The sequence below is a fragment of the Babylonia areolata genome, chromosome 24, assembly GCF_041734735.1.
Source record: "Babylonia areolata isolate BAREFJ2019XMU chromosome 24, ASM4173473v1, whole genome shotgun sequence".
Lineage (NCBI taxonomy): Eukaryota > Metazoa > Mollusca > Gastropoda > Neogastropoda > Buccinidae > Babylonia > Babylonia areolata.
In genome coordinates, this window is record NC_134899.1 from 15,584,240 (window position 1) to 15,608,371 (window position 24,132).

The following is a 24,132-nucleotide window of genomic DNA, read 5'->3' on the forward strand; positions in this document are numbered from 1 at the left end:
ACAATACAATAAAGCACAATGGAATGCAATGCAATGCAATGTAATACAATACAACACAATTGAATGCAATACAGTACAATGCAATACAACAAACAGTCACTTGTAAACTCGATTTTGTCCTAATCGATGTTAAAACTCCGGACGTATTCCAAATCTGTCCTCATAGAGACAGAGGGAGAAAAAAAAAGAAAAAACAAAAAAACAACAACAAGAGAGGCAAGGCCTTCAAGACTCACTTGTGATTCACTTGAACAAGAGGCAAAGCCTTCATGGCTCATGTGTGAATCCTGTCCAAATGACAACGTTTTGGTTCAATGCATAGAAAGGAAAATTGCAAGTATATTATATACCTGGTAATCACTCCATGTCCATATGAAATAATGTGTATGTTGGTGAAAGCCCGGTTCCCAATACTCTGTGATTGACAATGGAGAGAGAGACAGACAGACAGACAGACAGACAGTGTGCGTGTGCGTTTACACTGTTAACCGTGACAGTCCGAGTTTGAAATCTGTCTCACCAATCTAATGTGCAGGAAGCATACTGCACACAGAAAATGAACCCATGGCAACATAAGTGTTTGTCCTCTGGCAAAAGTTGTGCAAACGAAATCTACCCCAATGGGTACACAAACATATGCATGCACTCAAAGCCTGATGTATTGGGTTATGCTGCTGATCAGGTATCTGTGTGGTAGATGTGGTTTAGCACATATATGAGTTTGTTCTAATGCCACCATCTTGAGAAACTGACATTTTGAATGTACTGATGGGAATGGTTTCTGAAATGACTGACTGGTGGTGGAAGAAAATGAGCTCAGGTGGTTGGAGGGAGTGGTCATCAACCTGGAGGTTGCTTGTCGTTCAATGAGGAAAGCACTGGGCCAGCTTTTTAGCTGAATTGCTTTAACTGTATGATGTTCTTGTTTTCATTTATTTTAATATCATTATCATTTTTTTTTTTTTTTGGTAGGTGTGACTTTGGTCAGATATTAAAATATCTTCATTTATTTTATTTTAATATCATTATTATTATTGTTTTTTGTTGTTTATTTTTGGTAAGCGTGACTTCGGTTAGATGTAAGTAATGGTTGCTTATGTTGCAGCAAGTTGTGGACTTTATTCAGAGTGGTAAATGTGTTGGGACACTGAATATCAATCACCACAGTGATGGTTTTCATTCTGGCTACTTCTTATTCATAAATATGAATTAAATATGTAATATTGTTTCTGCCATCAACTTAGTTTTGGGATTTAAAATCTTGAACATGAGTTAGCCATTTAAAAAACAACAACAAAAAACAATTTGTGTGTGACTGTGTGTCGTATAATATTGATCTTGATCTTGTAGAAAAAAAAAAAGGGGGGGGGGGGGGGGGGGGGGAGTTTTTTTTGTTGTTTTTTTTGTGCGTGAATAGTCGTATGCATGCACATGTAAGTACATGCATCAAATTGGCCTTTCCATTAATCTATCGATAGAGTAAACCAATCAAACCTGAACATTGACATAATTATACATAATACACAAATTGTACATAACAGGCATAGAAAACAAAAAAATGCCAGCAGGCAACTCGTATATCCTAGGTCTAAATGTGAATACAGCTTTGCAAGAATGTACAATTATGAAGTCCAGAAAAATAAATAATCATGGCTATCTTGAAAAAATGGATGGGAATGAAATAGCATGGCTGAAGTAATAAATGACAGAAAAGGAAAAGATGACATATAAAATGATAAATTTTCAGGAGAGGGTTTCCAGAGGGTGGGCATAGTATTTTAATGGAAAGAGTCCCTGACATCCCCACAGGGGCACACAAACAGCACCTTCAACAAACCAAACATCAACTGATCAAGCAACAGAGGCTTATGATGTTGTATTGTATTGTGTTTATTTAGATCAAAAGCATACATGTTTGCTCACAGAAGATTCTGTTGTTCCTGTCCTGGCTGATGTCCATTTCCTGAAACAGAAGGACGACAAACTGTCAGTCATAAGAGATAAATATGCAGACATGTGTTTGAAACTGAATTTTGTCGGGCTTCTACCATACAACCTTTTCAGCAAGGGAAACCCTAAAATGTGTGCATCATGCCAGCTGGTATAGTTTGTGGAACAAATACCCACAACCTGTCCAGCATGGGAGGCCCTACCAGGCATGTGACACATCAACTGACATAGCTTGACAGGTCACTGAAGCACTCAAGCTACCCCACCACGACAAGGTATCAGTTCATAGGGTAGTAACATATCAAGTTTATTCATGTATTCATTTGTCAGAATGTCATATACAAACAAATGTGAAGCTCACTTTGTAAAACACAATATATTCGCACTAATGTTTACTGAATAGTTTGCAATTCAAAGAAAAAAATGTAAAACAATGGATTCTGTTTAAGCATTTAAATCTGGTCTTCTTCTCATGCTACAATTTTTATTGACATTTCACTGTCTCTGCTGATTAACCATAATTCCATGCCTACAACACCAGTACAAGGCAGTATCCCCTCCACACCACAAACCCTCTTCAAATGAGAATGAACCATCTCACGAGAAAGAGCTATAGATCTACATCATATACATGAAGCAAGTTTTTTCAACAATCCTAAATTTCCTGATCAAGGCATCTATTTAAGAAAAAGTGCATGCCAACACAGCAACACACTGTTTTGTGCAAACAACATGCACAAGTGTCCAAAGCTTCTGCTGTGGCTGCATGTGATCAAATGTCAATTAATATGCGATTGTAAACTTCTACTTGTTATGTATCTGATCTATCAACCCGTTTAATGGCAGATACTTGAAGCTGAACTGGACACTTAAACTTTGTAATGATAAAATTTTATGCTGCCAGCCAATGACTGTTGGATTTACCTATTCTATCAAGTATCATAATTAAGTATGCTTTTCCAAACACACACAACAAAAGAACAATTAGTTTCAAGCCCAGGTTACTGTAACAGTTTGAATTTCAGGACTGGAAACCTGTGACATATATAAAAGGTAAACATCAATTCATTATACTGCTCACCGCACCCCCTCACCTTTCTGAAAAAAAAAGATACACTGACAATGATATGTTAAAAAGCGTGTATCATTTGTTAACATTTCAGAATCTTAAAATGAATCATTGTATGTCAATCTCAAGTGAAAAATTTAATCCCCCCCCCCCCCCCCAAAAAAAAGACAAAAAGGAATGAGTACCTTTTATGTTTCATCCCTATTATGTTATGATAAGAATAAAACAGAAATATTTCATACATATCTATACCTATCCAACTATCTTTCTCAATAATTCTACAACAGATGAGAAATCTGATGATGATACACAGACACAGAGAGCGTGTCACACTCATAAGCAAGTGTAATGACATCAAATATATTAAGAGATAAAAGGCTGACCACCAGACCACACACACAAGGACCATCATTACTTAAAAGGAAGGTTCCCAGGCCTTAAAAAAAAGAAAAAAAGTCCCATCCTGATTTCAATATAGATACACTATCCAACATGGCTTATAATCGGAGTACCACAACTCCAGTACACCAGCTGGAGTTGGCTCAGGCACATTTGTGAGAACCAGATCCAGTGTCGAGTCATAGTCTGTGGTGGGATCTTTGATCAGCTGTCGCAGACTGAACTGTTCACAGAACTCTTGAAGTCTAGGCAGTCCACGGGAAGCATCACTGTTGAAGTCTCCTCCAATGATAACATGAGTGTGACTTGTGAGCTCCTGCTGAATAACTGCTCTGAGTTCTGCACACAAAACTGTGATGCTGACATGTGGAGGACAGTAGATCCCAACAACAACCAGTCCTCTAACGCTGGTACTGGCATCAACCACAGTGATTTCAATGCCACTGCTGCACTTCTGACTCTGTGTCTGCTGCACAGTCATATCATGAGCCTTCTGAAGTAGATCGGCTTTCAGTGCTGCACTGACTTCCCCCATCACGCTGTCTCTGGCTTTCAGATGGCTTTCAGGTGACTGCAGGCGGTCAAGACTTTTGATGTTGTGTTCACTGACAAGTCGACAGCTGATAAATAAGTGCAGCATGTTGTGTGGCACACCAGACTTGATGCAAGATTTAATCATCTCTTCATCATCTCTGGTATGGTGTCCCTCTCTGATTCTATTGAGGATGTCAGCAAAGATCTTGTCATCCTTCTGTCGCATCACCTCTGTCAGCTCAAATAATCTGAACAGATCCTGCCACAGAACAGGAGCCAGTCCTTCATATGGCCCTTCACTTGGCTGGAAGACCCAGCGGTCCATGACTGGTCTGAGCTGATAGAGATCACCAACAGCAAGGACGCTGACACCACCAAACGGCTTGTCACATCCCATCACCTCCCGCAGACGCTGATCAACAAAGGCCAGCATGTTGGCACCAACCATAGATATTTCGTCAATGATTAGCACTCGCAGTTCTGCCAGAGATGAACGAAGAGTGTTCAAACGACTAGCATCAAGTTTGACTTAGTTGCTCAAACTCTGATTTGCAGACAAACAGAAAGCTGTATGCAGGGTGATGCCTTTGATGTTATAGGCAGCCTTTCCTGTTGGGGCAGTAAGACGCACCCGCAGACAGTCAGGTTTGTCACCAGGACGAGAGCTCAGATAACGAATGAGAGCTTGGTAGATGGCAAGGATACAGCGACTCTTGCCAACACCTGCTCCTCCAGACAGAAAACAGTAGAAAGGATCACAGGTAGACAGATTTCCACTACTTGGTTTTCACCCAGTGAAGGATATGATAGAAGAAATCTTTCTGCCTGCTGTTTAGTCCATTTACAAGTGCAGAGAAATCTGCATCAGATAGTCTGTCTGTCAGAGTTTCTGAGGTCAAGTTGGAAGTTGCCCAATATCATACAGTTTATGCTGCTCGCATTTTGGCTGGAAGGCAGCATTGATGGCACTGTCAGTGTTATATAGACCATCTCGATTCTCCATGTCCTGTGCTTGAGGTGCTACCTCATCCCAGGCCTCTTCATCCACACCCTCCTTCTGTACCTGATCCACAGCACGATCTACTGCTGCAGCAATGGGCTCAAAGCACTTCTCCATGTCACTGACCACTTCCTGCAGGAGTTCATACCTTTCACAGTATGACTCACACTGATGTGCTTCTGCTCATCACGCCAAGGGAGATACAGCATGAGCTTTTCCCTGAAGTGGTTTTCTGCTTCACTCTCATGCGAAAAGCGAACACAGCAGAGAATTTTCGATTTTGTACGGCGGCAAAGGACCCGCCCATCAGGTAATCTGTATTCATCACCAGACGATGCGTCAGCATTCCAGATGTCGTCAGTGACATCTTCTTCATAGTCATTTTCAGGAAGAAAGTCACCTGGCCTCTCAGGCTTCTTGTGGTATGGTGGTTTCTTTTTGACATCACACCATGCAGCAAATTCTGCCAAGCAGAGATGTTCCAACTTCTCTGGTCGCTCAGCATACCTGTCAATGAGACTAGAAAATGTGACATCAGTATCATCATCTTCCAATGTCTCAAGCAAGGCTGTGTTCTTCAGAATGCCAACTCTCTGACTGGGAGGTGACGTGTTGACAAACACCACATCCCTGGTGGAACGGCACACTGGCAACTGAAGTAACAGGTAGACAGCTTCCTGAGCAGACACTTCACAATGATTTAGGTGCTCCTGCCTCAACTTTGGGTTCTACAGAGGGAAGGCTGCATTTGAACACCAAATGTAACTGCTCACATTTCTGTATCTGCCATTCAGTCTGCACAGGGGTGAATGCAATGTTGTGTTGCTCAATGGAAATAACAGGTGATGTCTGCAAGCATGAACATTTGTGTGACTGAAACCGTTGAAACGTTGAAAAAACTTTACCACAAAACCTACAATAGGGGCATTTGTGTTTAACTAGAGTGGTTGTGCTTTTAAACACCTTTTGACAAACCTCACATTGAATGCGCTTTTCACAATCCATTTTAACAGGAGAATGTATGTTGTCTGACAACATACAGATTCAAAGTATAGATGCAATTCAGCAACACGTGCTAAAACAAAGAGTAAAAGTAAAGAGAAAAACAATAACTGGATATGAAAACTGTTTCACACTGTATACAGTTTAATGTACAAATGAATACTTTTATTGTTTTTGTTATAGTGTGTCAGGCGCCTATGGTGGAAGCATGGGATTTTCTCAGACACACTGCGCACTGATGGACCCCTCCTTCCTACCTCCCTACTCTTCTCCCCCCACCCCCCTTCATGGCATCTATCCCCACCAACACCCCTCCCCATACCCTCTCTCCCTTTCCCCCCCTTCCCTTGGCCAAGTACAGAGGGAGCAAGTTATCAAGAAATACTAAGTAAAGATGGTATCTCCTCTGACCATTCTCTTCCTATACACTCCCCTGCCCTTTTCCCTTCCACTCCCATCACCCTCAACCCCGTCCCCCCCCTCCCCCCTAACGCCCCTCCTTACCCCCCCCCCCCCCATGTCGATCTCTGGCAGGATGGCATCTGCCTCAATGGTCACCACATGGTGTGGTGTGTTTATCATGAGCTGTTTAGAACAGAATCAGGGCTGGGCGATCTTCCTCCTCCTTCCGTTCCTCTTTTCATCACCCCCCCCCCTCCCCTCCCCTTCTCGTTGACAATGCTGGGTTCTGTGAGAAAAGTGCTGATGTGCAAGTCTAGCACTGTCAGTCCCAGATTGGTCTGTTAACTTCAGCCAATTGGAAACGTTCTGGGTTGGAAGATAGTTTGCATACAGCGCCAGCTTGTGAAGAGGATAAAATGAATAGGCAAGTGGGATTTCTTTCTTTTCCTTCCTTGAAGCAGGCCAGGAGAGCCAGACGGTCAAGACAGTACCATGGGGGCTGTGTGCTGTTAAGTTAGAGAAATAAACACCTCAATTCATCTTTCTAAAAGACCCTGCTGTGGTACGAGGAGAGAGTGGATTGTGCACCTATCCTCTGCCTGTTATCCTACTCTACCTCTTCACCTTCTACACCTACCCCTACTCCCCCTACCCCCACCACTACTACCCCCCTTTAACAACTTGGCGTCGCCGACAGGATCAGCAGGTGAGGTGTCTCTTAGCTTTAGCAGCACACAGCCCAACACAGCCCAACCCAGCCTGAGAATGACCATGCCTACTACCACAGCACAGCAGTCCCCCATGCAGTGGTGTGCGGCACCCACACTGCCAGTGTTCACTGGTGAGCCAGGCGAGACGTCGGCTGAGGACTTCGTCACTGAGGCGGAGAGGGTCCTGGCCGCATACCCCATGGGAGACGAGATGGCTGCATACTTCATCTACAGCCATCTGCAGGGAACCGCACGCAGAGAGCTGATGCTGCGGGACCTGGAGGACACCAACACCCCAGAGAAGGTGACCGGCATTCTGCTGGGGGTGTTCGGTGACGGACGGCGTGTCACCACACTACTGTCCATACTTTTCAGCAGGGTACAGCAGCCGGAGGAGTCCATCATGGACTACTCTCATGCTCTGCGCAGCATGGAGAGAACCATCCAGATGAAGACGACTGGGGCCCTCACCGCTGACATGCTGAGGGACCACTTCATCAGTGGCCTCCGGAACACCTTGTTGAAAAGGGAGCTGCGCCAGGTAGTGAGGCGAGAGCCTCAAACCACCTTCATCCAGGCAAGAGATGAAGCCCTGAGGCTGCAGAGAGAGCTGGAAGAGGACCAACAACAGCAACAGGCCAGGGAACAGATGGCACGACTGGGGGACAAACTGTTGTTGTTAGAGGGAAAAGTCAGGTCCATGCAGGGGCTAGTGTCAGGTCTAGTTGGTCAGAGAGATGGTTTTAGTTAAGAACAGGGCTGTGGGCAAAAAGAAAAGGAAGAAAGTCAGGAAAGGAAAAATCCAGTCAGCAGTGGGGAATAGGATTTCCCCAAACCACAACAAGGGTAAGGATTTCCCCAAAGTAAAGAGCAAGGTTTCCCACAATGAAATACACAGAGACTTCCACAATGGTCTCAAGGGGCGGGATCACAAACTGAAAGAAAGGATTTCAGATAAACTGATGAAGAGCCATTCAGTAAGTGACTGCAATGGTGATGATCCATGCCGAGATGAATGGGTGCTGCTGCCCATGCCACCTGATCCAGGGATTCCTGGTCAATGTTGGAAGAGGGAGAATGACGTAGACTGCCAAGCTGCAGTCAAGACTCCCAGACCATCACGCAAATCAGTGTGCACTGGTTTGTGTGAGACTAGCACCAGGTCTCATCTGAAGCCTGAAATTCACATGTCTTGTGGCTCAAAAGGTGCTAGAATGTCGGCTCAAATGGATAGGAACTGGGATGGGAGACTGACAGGGTCAATACTCCCAAAATGTAGTGCTATGTACAAGACTAATGTGAACCACCTTTCAGTGAGTAGACTTGCTGCTGTAGCCTGCTAGTGGATCTGGTATTTTGCGTACAGGGTGGTGTTTTAGCTGGAAGTTTAATGCTGCTTTTCATGTTTTATGGTTATTCAGTCTGTTGAAGTTACAATTTCTATACTGGCCTTTCTTGTTTGAAGGTTTTTAGGTACTGCTTTTTTGTTGCTGACAATGTTCTGCATTTATTTGTAATATGTAAGGGTGACATACATCAGATAATGTATGATGACAGGGATTCCTGTAAGATCCTTATGTATTAATGTTTTGCTAATACTCTTCGTTGGAGAATTTGTCTCACCATTTGCATGAAGCAATTGATTGGTATGCGATCTGCAGCAATGAGGACATTGCTTTCAAAAGCAAGGGGTGGATGTTATAGTGTGTCAGGCGCCTATGGTGGAAGCATGGGATTTTCTCAGACACACTGCGCACTGACGGACCCCTCCTTCCTACCTCCCTACTCTTCTCCCCCCCACCCCCCTTTCATGGCATCTATCGTATCCCCACCAACACCCCTCCCCATACCCTCTCTCCCTTTCCCCCCCTTCCCTTGGCCAAGTGCAGAGGGAGCAAGTTATCAAGAAATACTAAGTAAAGATGGTATCTCCTCTGACCATTCTCTTCCTATACACTCCCCTGCCCTTTTCCCTTCCACTCCCATCACCCTCAACCCCGTCCCCCCCTCCCCCCCTAACCCCCCTCCTTACCCCCCCATGTCGATCTCTGGCAGGATGGCATCTGCCTCAATGGTCACCACATGGTGTGGTGTGTTTATCATGAGCTGTTTAGAACAGAATCAGGGCTGGGCGATCTTTCCTCCTCCTTCCCTTCCTCTTTTCATCACCCCCCCCCCCCTCCCCTCCCCTTCTCCTTGACAATGCTGGGTTCTGTGAGAAAAGTGCTGATGTGCAAGTCTAGCACTGTTGGTCCCAGATTGGTCTGTTAACTTCAGCCAATTGGAAACGTTCTGGGTCTGAAGATAGTTTGCATACAGCGCCAGCTTGTGAAGAGGATAAAATGAATAGGCAAGTGGGGTTTCTTTCTTTTCCTTCCTTGAAGCAGGCCAGGAGAGCCAGACGGTCAAGACAGTACCATGGGGGCTGTGAGTGTCAAACTAGCATCTATTTTTCAGACTTAGTTGAATGCTTGATTTATGGTATACTTGGATTCTGTGACTAACACACTGGCTCAGTGGGATTGTGTTCTGCTACATGAATATAAAGTGAACCCTGAAACGTTGGGGGCTGTGAGTAATGCTTGTACTGGTAATTTGGTTTGTTGGCAATTTACTTTCTGGTTTTTGGAAACAGTTTGGAGTTTGTAGAATTGTGATGTTGTGTCACAAGAACATTATGACACTTTTGGCTGATGTGGTATTGCACAGTTAATGTAACTGGAATGTGTTGATGCAGATACCATGACTTGTGAGAGAGCATAGCCAGCATGTGTATGGCTTAATTGTATTTGAGGCTAGTGACTGAGGGAAAAGTGGTTAAAATACACAATGTAGCCAATACATGACTAAATGGAGTACTGGTTTAGGGTATTTGGGTATCCCCCCCCCCCCCCCCCTTTCCTGTTTCCTACAGGTTGATATTATGGTATGATGCTTGGACATCATGTTTGGGTTTACATGTTGTGCATCTTGGCTTACATAAATGATAATGTTCAGTAACATGTCAGTGGTGTGTCAATTGTTGACATACTGTGGGAACAATGTAAGCATTCAGTCACAAAGAAACACAGAGATTATGTGTGTTGCATCTGTGTAGAATGTTTTGGTTGCAACAGTTGGAGTTATTTTGAGGTATGACATACCTATTTTGTATGTTAGGTGGTGATGGTTATATTCAAGGTGAACAAATCTACAGGCTAACTGTATGTTCATGCTTTTCCATGTGTGTGTGCACATGAGTGATAATGCAACATGGGGAACATGTGTGACTTGGTAGTTGTGATTACCATGTGCTGTAGTCATGTGTTATATGCCAGTGGGGTAACACATAGCTGTATGTGTTCAATAAGATTTGAGACCACTGACAGGCAGTCCTATGTTGGTGCACACAGGTTGCTATATATTTACCAAATTACTTGGTAACTATATGATTCCCATGTAAACATTTTACCAGTGAGATACTTTGCAGAGACAAAGTACAGATTTGTTCAGTCTTAATGGAAACAGCTATTACTGTATGGTGATTTAACTGAAGTTAAACACTAGGAGTTTGTAATTGTCTGCCACATACTTGGTGCGACAGCTATTATTCTATGGTGGTTTGACAGGAGTTAAACACTGGGAGTTAGTATTTGTTAGTCATATATTTGGTGCACATTAACTTATGTGCCACTGATTGTTGATGGTAAGCTATATGAAGCTATATGAAGCTTGTTTTACATTTTTACATAGATCTCTTTGAGGAGAGAGTGTACGGCTAGACATTGAGTGTCAGAATGGAGAAAGGTTATTTGTGGAATTGTTTACTTGTCCAGACAACATAATGATGTTTCTGTTACATCAGTGCAATTATGTTTAGCATATGTTTTGGTATTGATTTAACCTGGGTTTTAATATTGTGTGTGTTCCAGGTGTGCTGTTAAGTTAGAGAAATAAACACCTCAATTCATCTTTCTAAAAGACCCTGCTGTGGTACGAGGAGAGAGTGGATTGTGCACCTATCCTCTGCCTGTTATCCTACTCTACCTCTTCACCTTCTACACCTACCCCTACTCAACCCCTACCCCCACCACTACTCTACCCCCCTTTTAACATTTTAAAAACTGCTAATCCTATAGCTACTCACATAAGCTGATTCCAAAAAGTTGCTATCTTCAGTACCTGTCAAATAAAATTTAATATACTGATGGTTTGGCCTCATCAGTCTGAATTAGATGCTCCAGCCGCATAAACCACATAACCTGATTCATTCATTGTAAAAAGTTACCTTTAGTTAGTATTACCATAATTTTCAGACCAGGTAATAAAGAACCATCCACCTTACAACTGTCCATAACCTGTAGAGAAATTCAATGCCAGAATAGGTGATTTTCCTGTTCCTAACACACAAACTGAAAGTGAACACCTATTTACCACGTTAGTTTTTCTTTTAAATGGTGAAGACTTTTTATTGAAGAAGCTGTAACAACACAGTTGTTAGGCAACTCAATGATTCAACAAAGAAAAGAAAGAGATATTCCAGTTTCCACTAAATAAATGCTGTACAACAGTGCAACAAATATTCAGAAGCGTTAAAGGAATCACCTGGACCAGTCTTGTTCAGTTTTATTTAGTTGGCGAGAAACTTTAGATGAAACTGTCCATGTTGTGAAAAAAGAAGAAGAAAAATCAAACCAATATGAGCAATATACAAGATCACCCATCTTTTTCTACATGGTGAAAATAGATAAGGGGAAACAAGATCAAGATGCTAAACAGCAGTCATCAAGAGTAATTTACCTGACTTGGCTGCTTGGCACTTCATAAAAGAGATAAAATCACAGTGTAAAGTTGTGAGCAAATTACCTTTCAGACACATTAAGCTGATAAATATTAAAATCATACTGACTGTCTTGCATGTTCATCTTATGTGGTTTATTCACTCATTTCATTACATATTTGGGTCAGACTGATATCACATCTGCTAAAAGTGCTTTAAAAGCAGTTCAGCTGTTTAGTTATTTGTCATGATGTTCAGCAGGTCATGTGGCAACTGGTTCCTGTTTTTGTTTTGTTCTGTGTAATGACTTGTTTCTATTTATCTGTAATGTAGTTACTGGAATTACCCAAACAACCACATACTTATATTTTGCATTTTACTTTAGGATATTGTAAAAAAAATTTGCTGTGGAATTGTAGTGAAGTGATGAAAGGAAAAATTCTAAATTTGCATTTTATCTGTTGTGAACTTTTCACTAATTTCAGCTGCAAGTATTTTTAATAATCTGCAAAAACCTGTTTCAATTTACAAATTCCAACTAATTTTTTGTTGTTGTTGAAAATATGGTATCGTTTACCCTAACTTGCATATTTGCAACATTTTGGGGACTAATTCTACAACCCAAATGTTATTTGCTGTTCTGGTTTTTCTGGCTTTCTTCCCTTTCAACATATTATGTTGATTGCATCTTTGAGAAGTTTGCATGGTTATTGATGCATACTTTTTTATGGACAAAACAATGTTGACACTTACCTCCTCCTCTTCTGTTCACAGCTTTTGAAAGACAGGGAAAGATAAATTTTGAAGTTCTCAACTTCATGTAAATGTTAAAAAAAAATGTTATATCTTGTTTAAAGTAAGTTTCTTTTGTGTGTGTGTTGTTTTGTTGTTGTTGTTGTTGTTGTTGCTGTTGTTCACTTGTTTGTTTCTTGTTGCTGTTGTTGTTGTTCACTTGTTGCTGTTGTTGTTGCCTTCAGAGAAGTAGTTTAAATGCTTTAAATTTTAAGTTACTGTCATTCAAGAGTCAGTTTAACTGAAACATGTCACAGTGTGAATGTTATGAACAGTGTATAAAACTTAACATAAAAAAAGCAAATGTAAACATGATGTTCGCACCAAAGTGGTATATTAATACTATGTTGAATGCATGAAGCAATAAAACAGATCTCTTAAAAGCTAAATAATCAAGTTATAATTTCAAAGAGCATGTCACAAAAACTGGATACCAAATCAGATTTTGGACCATAAGATTTAAGACAAATAATAATAGAATGTTAAAACTAAAAGCCTGAAAATTTGAAATGCTCACATTAGGAAGTGATTACACTGTTTACAAATTAAAGAAAATAAAAATCCACTTACCAAACAATTGCAAACTGTAATCATGCGAATCTGATTCATACACACTCTCAAACTCTGCCGGTCTCTGCAGCATACGATGATAAGCAGCAGCTGAAATGAACATGTTCAGAATATTTATGTTTGTAAATTGTGAATATATTAATAGTAGGTCAGATCATATTTATAACCTATTTCGACTGTATTCCGTTTGTGATTTCACATCCTTTATTTTAATGTATGATCTTAATAAAAGTGAAACTTACATTATCACACAGAACTTCTGCCATTCTAAGTTTTCACATTATCATAGTATCTAAATATTTATCTACGAATCTGAAAAAAATATAAGGAAAAAAAACAAAAACAAAACACCAGAAACTTTATGCTGGTTAAAAGTCTATTCTTAAGTGGTCTGCCTGTCATCATCTGCTTGAGATAAAAAAAACAACAACATAACAAACACTTGCAACTGTTAATTATATTTTCATGAATGGTATCCTGTGGAACAGGTATAATATACCACATACAACTACAAGTTTACATTAATCAATGAAGAATATCATTCCAATTGTCATTGGCCTAAGACATGTCATGGCCAAGTTCACTGATGATGCAGGTTAGGGGGAACATACTGACACCTTTCCAGATGGAGATGACATATGATTAGTGCCACACAGCAGCGTTCCACCTTTTGCTGCCCTGTGTTGCTCCAGTGGCAAATATTTTCTCTTTCATTCTTTTGAGATAATGAGACTGCCACATGAAATAATCTATAATTGACTTGAATTTGTACCCTAAAACTCACATATATCTTATTATCTATCTATCTATCTATTCTATGCAAGAGTATTTTACATGTATATGTATATACATGCATGTGTATTTTATATCAAATGTATATTTATCAATGTATGTATGTATCTATCTATATAGATATATATCTACATACATATTACAACTTGTATATTACCTTTCAGTGTTCACAGTGAAAGGGCAAATCTGTCATGTATCCTCAATCCTGTCATATATCCTGTCAATCACAAACACTTTTGAGTTTTGTACATGTAACACATTATATTAATGTTACATAGTAACATGCACACAACAAAATGTGACTAACACACACACATACAAAACGCGATGCATTTTAACATACATGTGCACCTAACACTAACAGCTACCCACAACACAGTTTTGTCCGCCAGTTTGACAACCTTGTCTGATCTATAACCGTAACAGTTAATAAGAATCTTAATGATGATAATGATAGTATTTACTAACAACTTTTTTTTCTCAAAAGCTGTATCACATAACTAAAGTAATAGGCACAAAAAATCCATTTCATGATTGTGGCTGTTGAACTTGTATTATATGTCAGTCAATCATGTAAAATGATAATTATACATACATATACATATATATATATATATATATATATGTGTGTGTGTGTGTGTGTGTGTGTGTGTGTGTGTGCGTGTGTGTGTGTACTAACATGTATGTAAATGTAATATATGTACATTTAACACAATCCAACTCTACACAGTATATTTCACACAATTTTAATATAAACTTTAACTGGGTGTTGAAGAGGGAGAGGTGGCATAGCATATTTTGTTTTACTAAATATATGTTCTATGTGGAAAGTTGTAATTGGTATGAACTAGGTACACATAAACATATATAAATAAGCAGCAACAGCATTCGACAATCGTAGTCATAACTGACACAAGGCATGCAGCATTGTTGTGGGAGTGAGACGTGTATCTATCTCTATAAAAAATTATATTTCACATTATTATGCAAGAGCTGAATGACAGACAAGTGGAGAGAGAGCAAGGCACATGCCGAGACATCAACTGATCATACTATTCATAGCCATGTTTCAACTAAACACTAAACATCAGAAACTGTAGTCATTTGTTGCGTACTGTGCCAGCCATCTGAAGAGAAAAGATCTTACCTTTCACAGTGAAAGGGCAAGTCTGTCATGTATCCTGTCATATATCCTGTCAATCACAAACAGTAACATTTTACATTTTAGTATATATACGTGAAACTGAAACTGTAAGTGTAATGTAAAACTCTCTCTCTCTCTCTCTCTCTCTCTCTCTCTATATATATATATATATATAAAGATGATAGGGAAGAGGTATCATCATGCACGTCTGTTTATGTATATTTGTGTGTGCATATGTGTTGTGGGTAGCTGTTAGGTACACATGTTATGTTGAAATGTATGTATCCATTTTGTGTGTGTGTTTGTGTGACGGTGTGTGTGTGTGTGTGTGTGTGTGCTTGTGTTTGTGTGTGTGTGACTGAATCACATTTTGCTGTGTGTATGTAACACTGATATAATGTGTTATGCAAATAAAAGTGTTAAAATTTTTATCATAACATTATAATATAAATTCATCATTTTAAGTCCAGTCCAGTTACTCAAGGAGGCATCACATTCACAGAGTTTGGACAAATATATATATATTTATATATATAACTCAGAGAAAGTTGCCAAACTGGCTGACAAAACTATGTGTTGTGGGAAGCTCACTAGCTGTTAGTGTTAGGTGCACTTGAATGTAAAAATGTATGTATGCATTGTGTGTGTGTGTGTGTGTGTGTGTGTGTGTGTGTGTGTGTGTGTGTGTGTGATATTTTGTTGTGTGTATGTAACATTGATCTAATGTGTTAACAGTTATGTAAACAAATTAACAAAAGTGTTTTTGTACAGCACCTACACCAGATTTCTGGATAGTGTGCTATAGAAGTATCCATTATCATAATTTCCATTATTATATGTTGTTGTTTTTCTGTTTATAATGTGCATGAAATAAAACAATGAGATTGAGAATGATTGATTTCTAAGTAAAATTTTAATCATAACATAAAATAATTTCATGATTGTAAGTCCAGTTCAGTTACTCAATGTGGCATCATATTCACAGAGAATGGACACACACACACACACACACATATACATGTATGTATGTATATCGATTATTATTTTAGTTGGTTTTTTTTTTTGGTTTTTTTACAGGATGGACTGACATATTATCTCATACAACTTGAGTTCAATAGCCACAATCATCAAACTGATTTTTGTGTGTATTACTTTAGCGGTGTGACACAACTCATGAGGAAACAAAAATGTTATTAGTATTACTATAATTATAATAATAATAATTATTATTATTATTAAATGTCAGGGCTTTCGATCAGAGAAGGTTGGTTGCCAAACCGGCTGAGAAAACGACCCACACATCAGATTTCTTCTGTTTTCATTTACTCTTAACATCATGCCTATCTGTCTAGCAGTAATACAACAGTCATCGGAATAAAGATAAACATTTGACAAAACTTGTACACAATAAAAGACATCTTTTAACGTTTTCTTTCACTAACTTCGTACTTAGCAAACACTGATACATCCACCCACCTTCTTGATCCTCGATCGAACGACGCGACGCTATCCCACGATGCTTCACGATTTGGAAAAAATGCAAAGAAAAGATAGCCTAGGCCTATAGGCTCACATTGTTTACACACCTGAGCCAAAAATCTATTCATTAAAAAGGGTTCTGTATTTGTTATTATAAAACTTCGGGTTAAAAGAACAAGAAAAAAGAAGAAAAAAAAAGTCCTAATAGCAGAAGCGAACCCCAGGTGTTCGGATGAGAAGAAACGGTCTTTTCCATTGCACTATCGTGGCTCCTAAACTGACGTTCAAAAATATAATATTTAAACATGCTTTTTTAAAGGGCGATAAATCGATTGCAGTATTCGCAGTGAGAACGCTGTTCAAATCATATCATTCTGGTGTATCTTGGGCATTCAAAAAAACTTTAACGACAATAAAAGATTATTTTTAAGTTCGCGGTAAAGAAGACGTGGCTAAGCTTATCGCCGCAATCACACTGCAACATTTAGCCGTTTTCTCTGGATCTAGATAGATGTACAAGTTTAGTTACACCAGTTGACACGGTCGATTCAATTTCTCTTTTAGCCTATGTTCATTCCAGTTTTATAGTTTTAAAGTTGATATGAAAATTGAGTATTTTGTTAAACTAATAACATGTAGAGCCAAGTACAAGTACTTCTAAACGTCGTATGAAGTGAAAAGGACTTCATTTTGAGAAAAGTCAAGACTGGAAATTTTTTTGTTTCATCAATTCAAGGGTATTAACTCGCATGGTGTACAATTTTTGACTGTGAATTCCGACTGATTCTGTGGATATTTTTATGGCAGTTTGGGGCATAATCCAGTAAGTGATGAGGCGTTCACAAATCTTTCTCTGAATAAATATTTAACGGTCTCCTTCTCCAACTTTCCATCACATGTTATCGTGTAATGTCAATTGAATATAGGATTGAACGGGCAGGTCAACAACTTGAAACAAAATGGCGTCGTTCGCGTTCGCAAGACTGAATATGAGCACGCGCTTTGAATGTGTATAAATATGTGTACCCAATCATTAATTTTTGCCCATGACCTTCAGGGCTCAGCCAACAGATCTATAAAGTCCACTCGTCGTATTGATTTTAGTATTTTCCGAAAAAGACCACTTGGGCGAATGAACATAGTGAAAGCCCTGTACACTGAGAGTAAAACACACAAGCTTTTTATGTACTGAGTATAATTTCAAAATGTAATGTTTAAGATGAGAAAGATCAGTTTAAAGCAAATTAAGTCCCCCGCATTAAGTACAGATTAATTTCCCTTTTTTACTATCTGCACCAAAACGTTTGCAAAATAAATAAAACTTCCATGCTTAGCAAAAGAAGTTCCTGTTCGAACAAAAAATGAAAATAATGACTGCTCTTGTTGTTGGGTGAGAATATCAGATCAAAGTGCCAAGTTTTGAGAATACAAAAAATATAAATATAACAGTAAATGCAGTTTGCATATAATTAGGCTTCATTTTTTATTTTTTTTGTGCCCATCCCAGAGGTGCAATATTGTTTTAAACAAGATGACTGGAAAGAACTGAATTTTTCCTATTTTTATGCCTAATTTGGTGTCAACTGACAAAGTATTTGCAGAGAAAATGGCAATGTTAAATTTTACCACGGACACACAGACACACACACACACACACACACACACACACACAAACTGACAAAGTATTTGCAGAGAAAATGGCAATGTTAAATTTTACCACGGACACACACACACACACACACACACACAGACAACCGAACACCAGGTTAAAACATAGACTCACTTTGTTTACACATTCAATTTACATTTGTTCAGGTGTGAGCTCAAGGGAGCTATCCAGTCTCCTTATGAATTATTGCAGACAACTCAGAGAATGAGACATTAGGCACTGCCTTTACACTTACAGTATTGATTATTACAATTTTTAACTCTAACTATAATTAAATTATCTGTCTATGAGTATGGTCATGGGTACATTCTTTTTTCAACCGTGTGAATATTTTTATGTAAAAATTGAATGTGGTAAACTTTGAATTGTATGAAAGTGGTGTTTTACTGTCACCATAATTTCAGATATTGAGATTGGCTTAGTAAATTAGTATCAGAGAAATGCTAAAATGAAACTGTGCAATCAGTAATGTGAAAAGACACCTGCTTCATTTATTCAGTGTTCTCATCAAATATAAGATACTGGGTAGAGTGTTTTGTATTTTGCATTTACACACACACACACACACACACACACACACACACACACACACACACACACACACACATATATATATATATATGAAATTTTGCTAATAAAATAATCAAGTCCAGGTCTTGATCAATGTTTTTGTATGATTTCATACCAGCAGTTCTGAAAGAGTGAGACCCCTGCACTTTTGACAATTTTCTGATAGCCAAGCTGTAAGTTCTGTCCAATAGATCTGAAAAACATGACAGCTCCAAAAAAAAAAATGATGTTGAATAGAATCTTCCTCCTCACCACAAAAATGCACAATTGATTTAATACAAGTTTGCGGGCAAATAAGAACTTTAATTTGAATTGGTATCAGCCTATGAAGTATTCTAAGCTGAAACCATCTGAGTTTGCTTGGAATTGCTCCTTGATAGAAACATTGGGTGACTGCATGTTCACCCATGACGTACAGCTAGCTTGTTCCTTCATAAAAAAAAAACAACAACAAAAAATCCAGCAACCACCATGAGACGATGAGTAACCATACATCCACGATGTACAGCAAGGGGTTTAGTACTTTTGCAAACACCTCAGTACACCCACGACGTACGACATGCAAAACTGCGTGTGCACGCGCACGCACGTGTGTGTGTATGTGTGCATGTGGTGTGTGCGTGTGTGGTGTGAGCAGACGTGCAATGGGGCTTGGTTGACTGAAATGGAGGGGCATCATAGTGAGAATTTCAATAATTTGTATCATCACAATAGTCCAGTATTTCTATTTAAGATTATCTTTTTATATTTCATTCATTTTATTTGTTTGTTTGTTTTTATGTTGGACACGTGCTGCTGCCAAAAAGAAAATGTCTGTACTAAAATATAAGTTTGTCAGTGTATTCGTGTGTATTAAATGTTCGTGAAATATTAACGACGTTGGGAAAGGCAATCCATGGGCAATAACAAAAATAGTCTTTGACATGTGTAAGTGAAGAATTTGGTTTTATCTCTTTACTATATATATATGAAATTTTGCTAATAGAATAATCAAGTCCAGGACTTGATCAATGTTTTTGTATGATTTTATACCAGCAGTTCTGAAAGAGTGAGACCCCTGCACTTTTGACAATTTTCTGATAGCCAAGCTGTAAGTTCTGTCCAAAAGATCTGAAAAACATGACAGCTCCAAAAAAAGATGTTGAATAGAATCTTCCTCATCACCACAAAAATGCATAATTGATTTAATACAAGTTTGCGGGCAAATAAGAACCTTAATTTGAATTGGTATCAAGTATTCTAAGACTGTGACCAGTCTGGTTTAAAAACAGAAGGAATTTAATCTTAGATACAGAATGACCTTGGGAACAAGTGAAGATTCTAAATTATAATCTTAATATTCTCTTCTCTCTGCCCTCTTCTCTTTGTGTGTGTGTGTGTGTGTGTGTGTGTGTGTGCTACGTATGACGCATGCACGCTCGTGCAAACACGCATACACAAACACGTGCGCGTGCACACACACACACACACACACACACACACACACACACACACACACACACTCACGGACAGACATTTTTCTCACAAAATGTCCACACTGCGACAGATCGAGAGGGTGAGACAGACACGGTGAGAACGAGAGAGAGAGAGAGAGAGGTGTCATCATCATATGAGTTATAATCGAGCATCGGACTTTGAACTGGTCAAACATTTCCAGCTGATAAGACGCTGGTTGTGTCACTGTGCATGTGTGGTGTTTGTTTGTTTGTGTGTGTGTGTGCGTGTGTGGTGTTTGTTTGTGTGTGTGTGTGCGTGAGAGAGAGAGAGAGAGAGAGAGAGACTTTCTGTTTGGCTTTGTGTATACCCACGACTTTTAAGTCCGTGGTGTATGTCTCTCTCTCTCTCTCTCTCTCTCTCTCTCTCTCCCCTCTCTCTCCCCCCCCCCTCTCTCCCCCCCCCCTCCCCCCCCTCTCACTCTCCCGCCCCCTCTCTTGTTCAATTAAAAAGTCGCCAGTCTTAAATTTCTGTTGACACGTGCTGCTGCCAAAAAGAAAATGTCTGTACCAAAATATAAGTTTGTCAGTGTATTCGTGTGTATTCAATCTTCGTGAAATATTAACAACGTTGGGAAAGGCAATCCAGGGGCAATAACAAAAATAGTCTTTGACATGTGTAACTGAAGAATTTGGTTCTATTTCTTTACTATATATATGAAATTTTCCTAATAAAATAATCAAGTCCAGGACAAATAAGAACCTTAATTTGAATTGGTATCAGCCTATGAAGTATTCTAAGCTGAAACCATCTGAGTTTGCTTGGAATTGCTCCTTGATAGAAACATTGGGTGACTGCATGTTCACCCATGACGTTCAGCTAGCTTGTTCCTTCATAAAAAAAACAACAACAACAAAAAATCCAGCGACCACCATGAGACGATGAGTAACCATACATCCACGATGTACGGCAAGGGTTTTAGTACTTTTGCAACACCTCAGTACACCCACGACGTACGACATGCAAAATTGCGTGTGCACGCGCGCGCACGCGCGCGTGTGTGTGTATGTGTGCATGTGGTGTGTGCGTGTGTGGTGTGAGCAAACGTGCAATGGGGCTTGGTTGACTAAAATGGAGGGGCATCACAGTGGGAATTTAAATAATTTGTATGATCACAATAGCTCAGTATTTCTATTTAAGATCATCTTTTTATATTTCATTCATTTTATTTGTTTGTTTGTTTTTATGTTGGACACGTGCTGCTGCCAAAAAGAAAATGTCTGTACTAAAATATAAGTTTGTCAGTGTATTCGTGTGTATTAAATGTTCGTGAAATATTAACGACGTTGGGAAAGGCAATCCATGGGCAATAACAAAAATAGTCTTTGACATGTGTAAGTGAAGAATTTGGTTTTATCTCTTTACTATATATATATGAAATTTTGCTAATAGAATAATCAAGTCCAGGACTTGATCAATGTTTTTGTATGATTTTATACCAGCAGTTCTGAAAGAGTGAGACCCCTGCACTTTTGACAATTTTCTGATAGCCAAGCTGTAAGTTCTGTCCAAAAGATCTGAAAAACATGACAGCTCCAAAAAAAGATGTTGAATAGAATCTTCCTCCTCACCACAAAAATGCATAATTGATTTAATACAAGTTTGCGGGCAAATAAGAACCTTAATTTGAATTGGTATCAAGTATTCTAAGACTGTGACCAGTCTGGTTTAAAAACAGAAGGAATTTAATCTTAGATACAGAATGACCTTGGGAACAAGTGAAGATTCTAAATTATAATCTTAATATTCTCTTCTCTCTGCCCTCTTCTCTTTGTGTGTGTGTGTGTGTGTGTGCTACGTATGACGCATGCACGCTCGTGCAAACACGCATACACAAACACGTGCGCGTGCACACACACACACACACACACACACACACACACACTCACGGACAGACATTTTTCTCACAAAATGTCCACACTGCGACAGATCGAGAGGGTGAGACAGACACGGTGAGAACGAGAGAGAGAGAGAGAGAGAGAGGTGTCATCATCATAAGAGTTATAATCGAGCATCGGACTTTGAACTGGTCAAACATTTCCAGCTGACAAGACGCTGGTTGTGTCACTGTGATAGCTCTGTGCGTGTGCGTGTGTGGTGTTTGTTTGTGTGTGTGTGTGTGTGTGTGTGTGTGTGTGTGTGTGTGTGTGTGTGTGTGTGTGTGAGAGAGAGAGAGAGAGAGAGAGAGAGAGAGAGAGAGAGAGAGAGACTTTCTGTTTGGCTTTGTGTATACCCACGACTTTTAAGTCCGTGGTATATGCCTCTCTCTCTCTCTCCCCTCTCTCTCCCCCCTCTCTCTCTCTCTCCTCCCCCCTCCCCCCCCCCCTCTCTCTCTCTCCCCCCTCTCTTGTTCAATTAAAAAGTCGCCAGTCTTAAATTTCTGTTGACACGTGCTGCTGCCAAAAAGAAAATGTCTGTACCAAAATATAAGTTTATCAGTGTATTCGTGTGTATTCAATCTTCGTGAAATATTAACAACGTTGGGAAAGGCAATCCAGGGGCAATAACAAAAATAGTCTTTGACATGTGTAACTGAAGAATTTGGTTCTATTTCTTTACTATATATATGAAATTTTGCTAATAAAATAATCAAGTCCAGGACAAATAAGAACCTTAATTTGAATTGGTATCAGCCTATGAAGTATTCTAAGCTGAAACCATCTGAGTTTGCTTGGAATTGCTCCTTGATAGAAACATTGGGTGACTGCATGTTCACCCATGACGTTCAGCTAGCTTGTTCCTTCATAAAAAAAACAACAACAACAAAAAATCCAGCGACCACCATGAGACGATGAGTAACCATACATCCACGATGTACGGCAAGGGTTTTAGTACTTTTGCAACACCTCAGTACACCCACGACGTACGACATGCAAAATTGCGTGTGTGTGTATGTGTGCATGTGGTGTGTGCGTGTGTGGTGTGAGCAAACGTGCAATGGGGCTTGGTTGACTAAAATGGAGGGGCATCACAGTGGGAATTTAAATAATTTGTATGATCACAATAGCTCAGTATTTCTATTTAAGATTATCTTTTTATATTTCATTCATTTTATTTGTTTGTTTGTTTTTATGTTGACACGTGCTGCTGCCAAAAAGAAAATGTCTGTACCAAAATATAAGTTTGTCAGTGTATTCGTGTGTATTAAATGTTCGTGAAATATTAACGACGTTGGGAAAGGCAATCCATGGGCAATAACAAAAATAGTCTTTGACATGTGTAACTGAAGAATTTGGTTTTTATCTCTTTACAGTTGAAATTGACTCCCCGGCTTATCATCAGCATATCAATTAGTCTTTCTTTTTTTGGCCATATTTTCTCTCTGAACAGTCCTTTTATAATGAATGAATAAGTAAATTACTAACTCACCAAATAAATAAATGATAGTAAACTTTGTTTTGAATGCCCATGCAGAAAACATATTTTATCCGTTCGTTGTTCGCTTTGCTGAGTGCTTTCAGCAATGGTTAAAGTCTGTTTCAGATTCTTCGAACTAAAAAGTTTCCTCTCTCTCTCTCTCTCTCTCTCTCTCTCTCTTCACTCACGAGGACAGGTTATCAATTTATAAAGTGTGTCACAATATCTCCACTGTTTGCCAAATGTGTTCCACAACATTCGTGAAAATCTGACACACCCCCTTTTGCCCTGCCTTGGTGGATTGGTCCAGTGTAATAAATTCATCCAATCAAAGAACGTAAAACATGTTGGCCGAGGGCTTAGACAAGTCACATGATCATATGACACTATATAACTCGTCATCCTGTTCCGTCTGCCTCAGTTGCCACTAAGTGTTTCAG

At 39.4% G+C, this 24,132-nt stretch overlaps 1 long non-coding RNA gene and 1 pseudogene across 1 annotated transcript; both read right to left on the bottom strand.

The window, feature by feature from the left end:
- Positions 1–1,899: 1,899 nt before the first annotated feature.
- Positions 1,900–17,987, bottom strand: LOC143299146 (uncharacterized). The gene is made up of 5 exons (XR_013057479.1): positions 16,600–17,987; positions 15,127–15,172; positions 14,137–14,196; positions 13,188–13,277; positions 1,900–1,963 (listed from the first exon to the last, which is right to left on the bottom strand). It is a non-coding gene; the product is annotated as an uncharacterized LOC143299146 (long non-coding RNA).
- LOC143299118 (uncharacterized) lies at positions 4,482–8,698 on the bottom strand (annotated as a pseudogene).
- Positions 17,988–24,132: the final 6,145 nt, after the last annotated feature.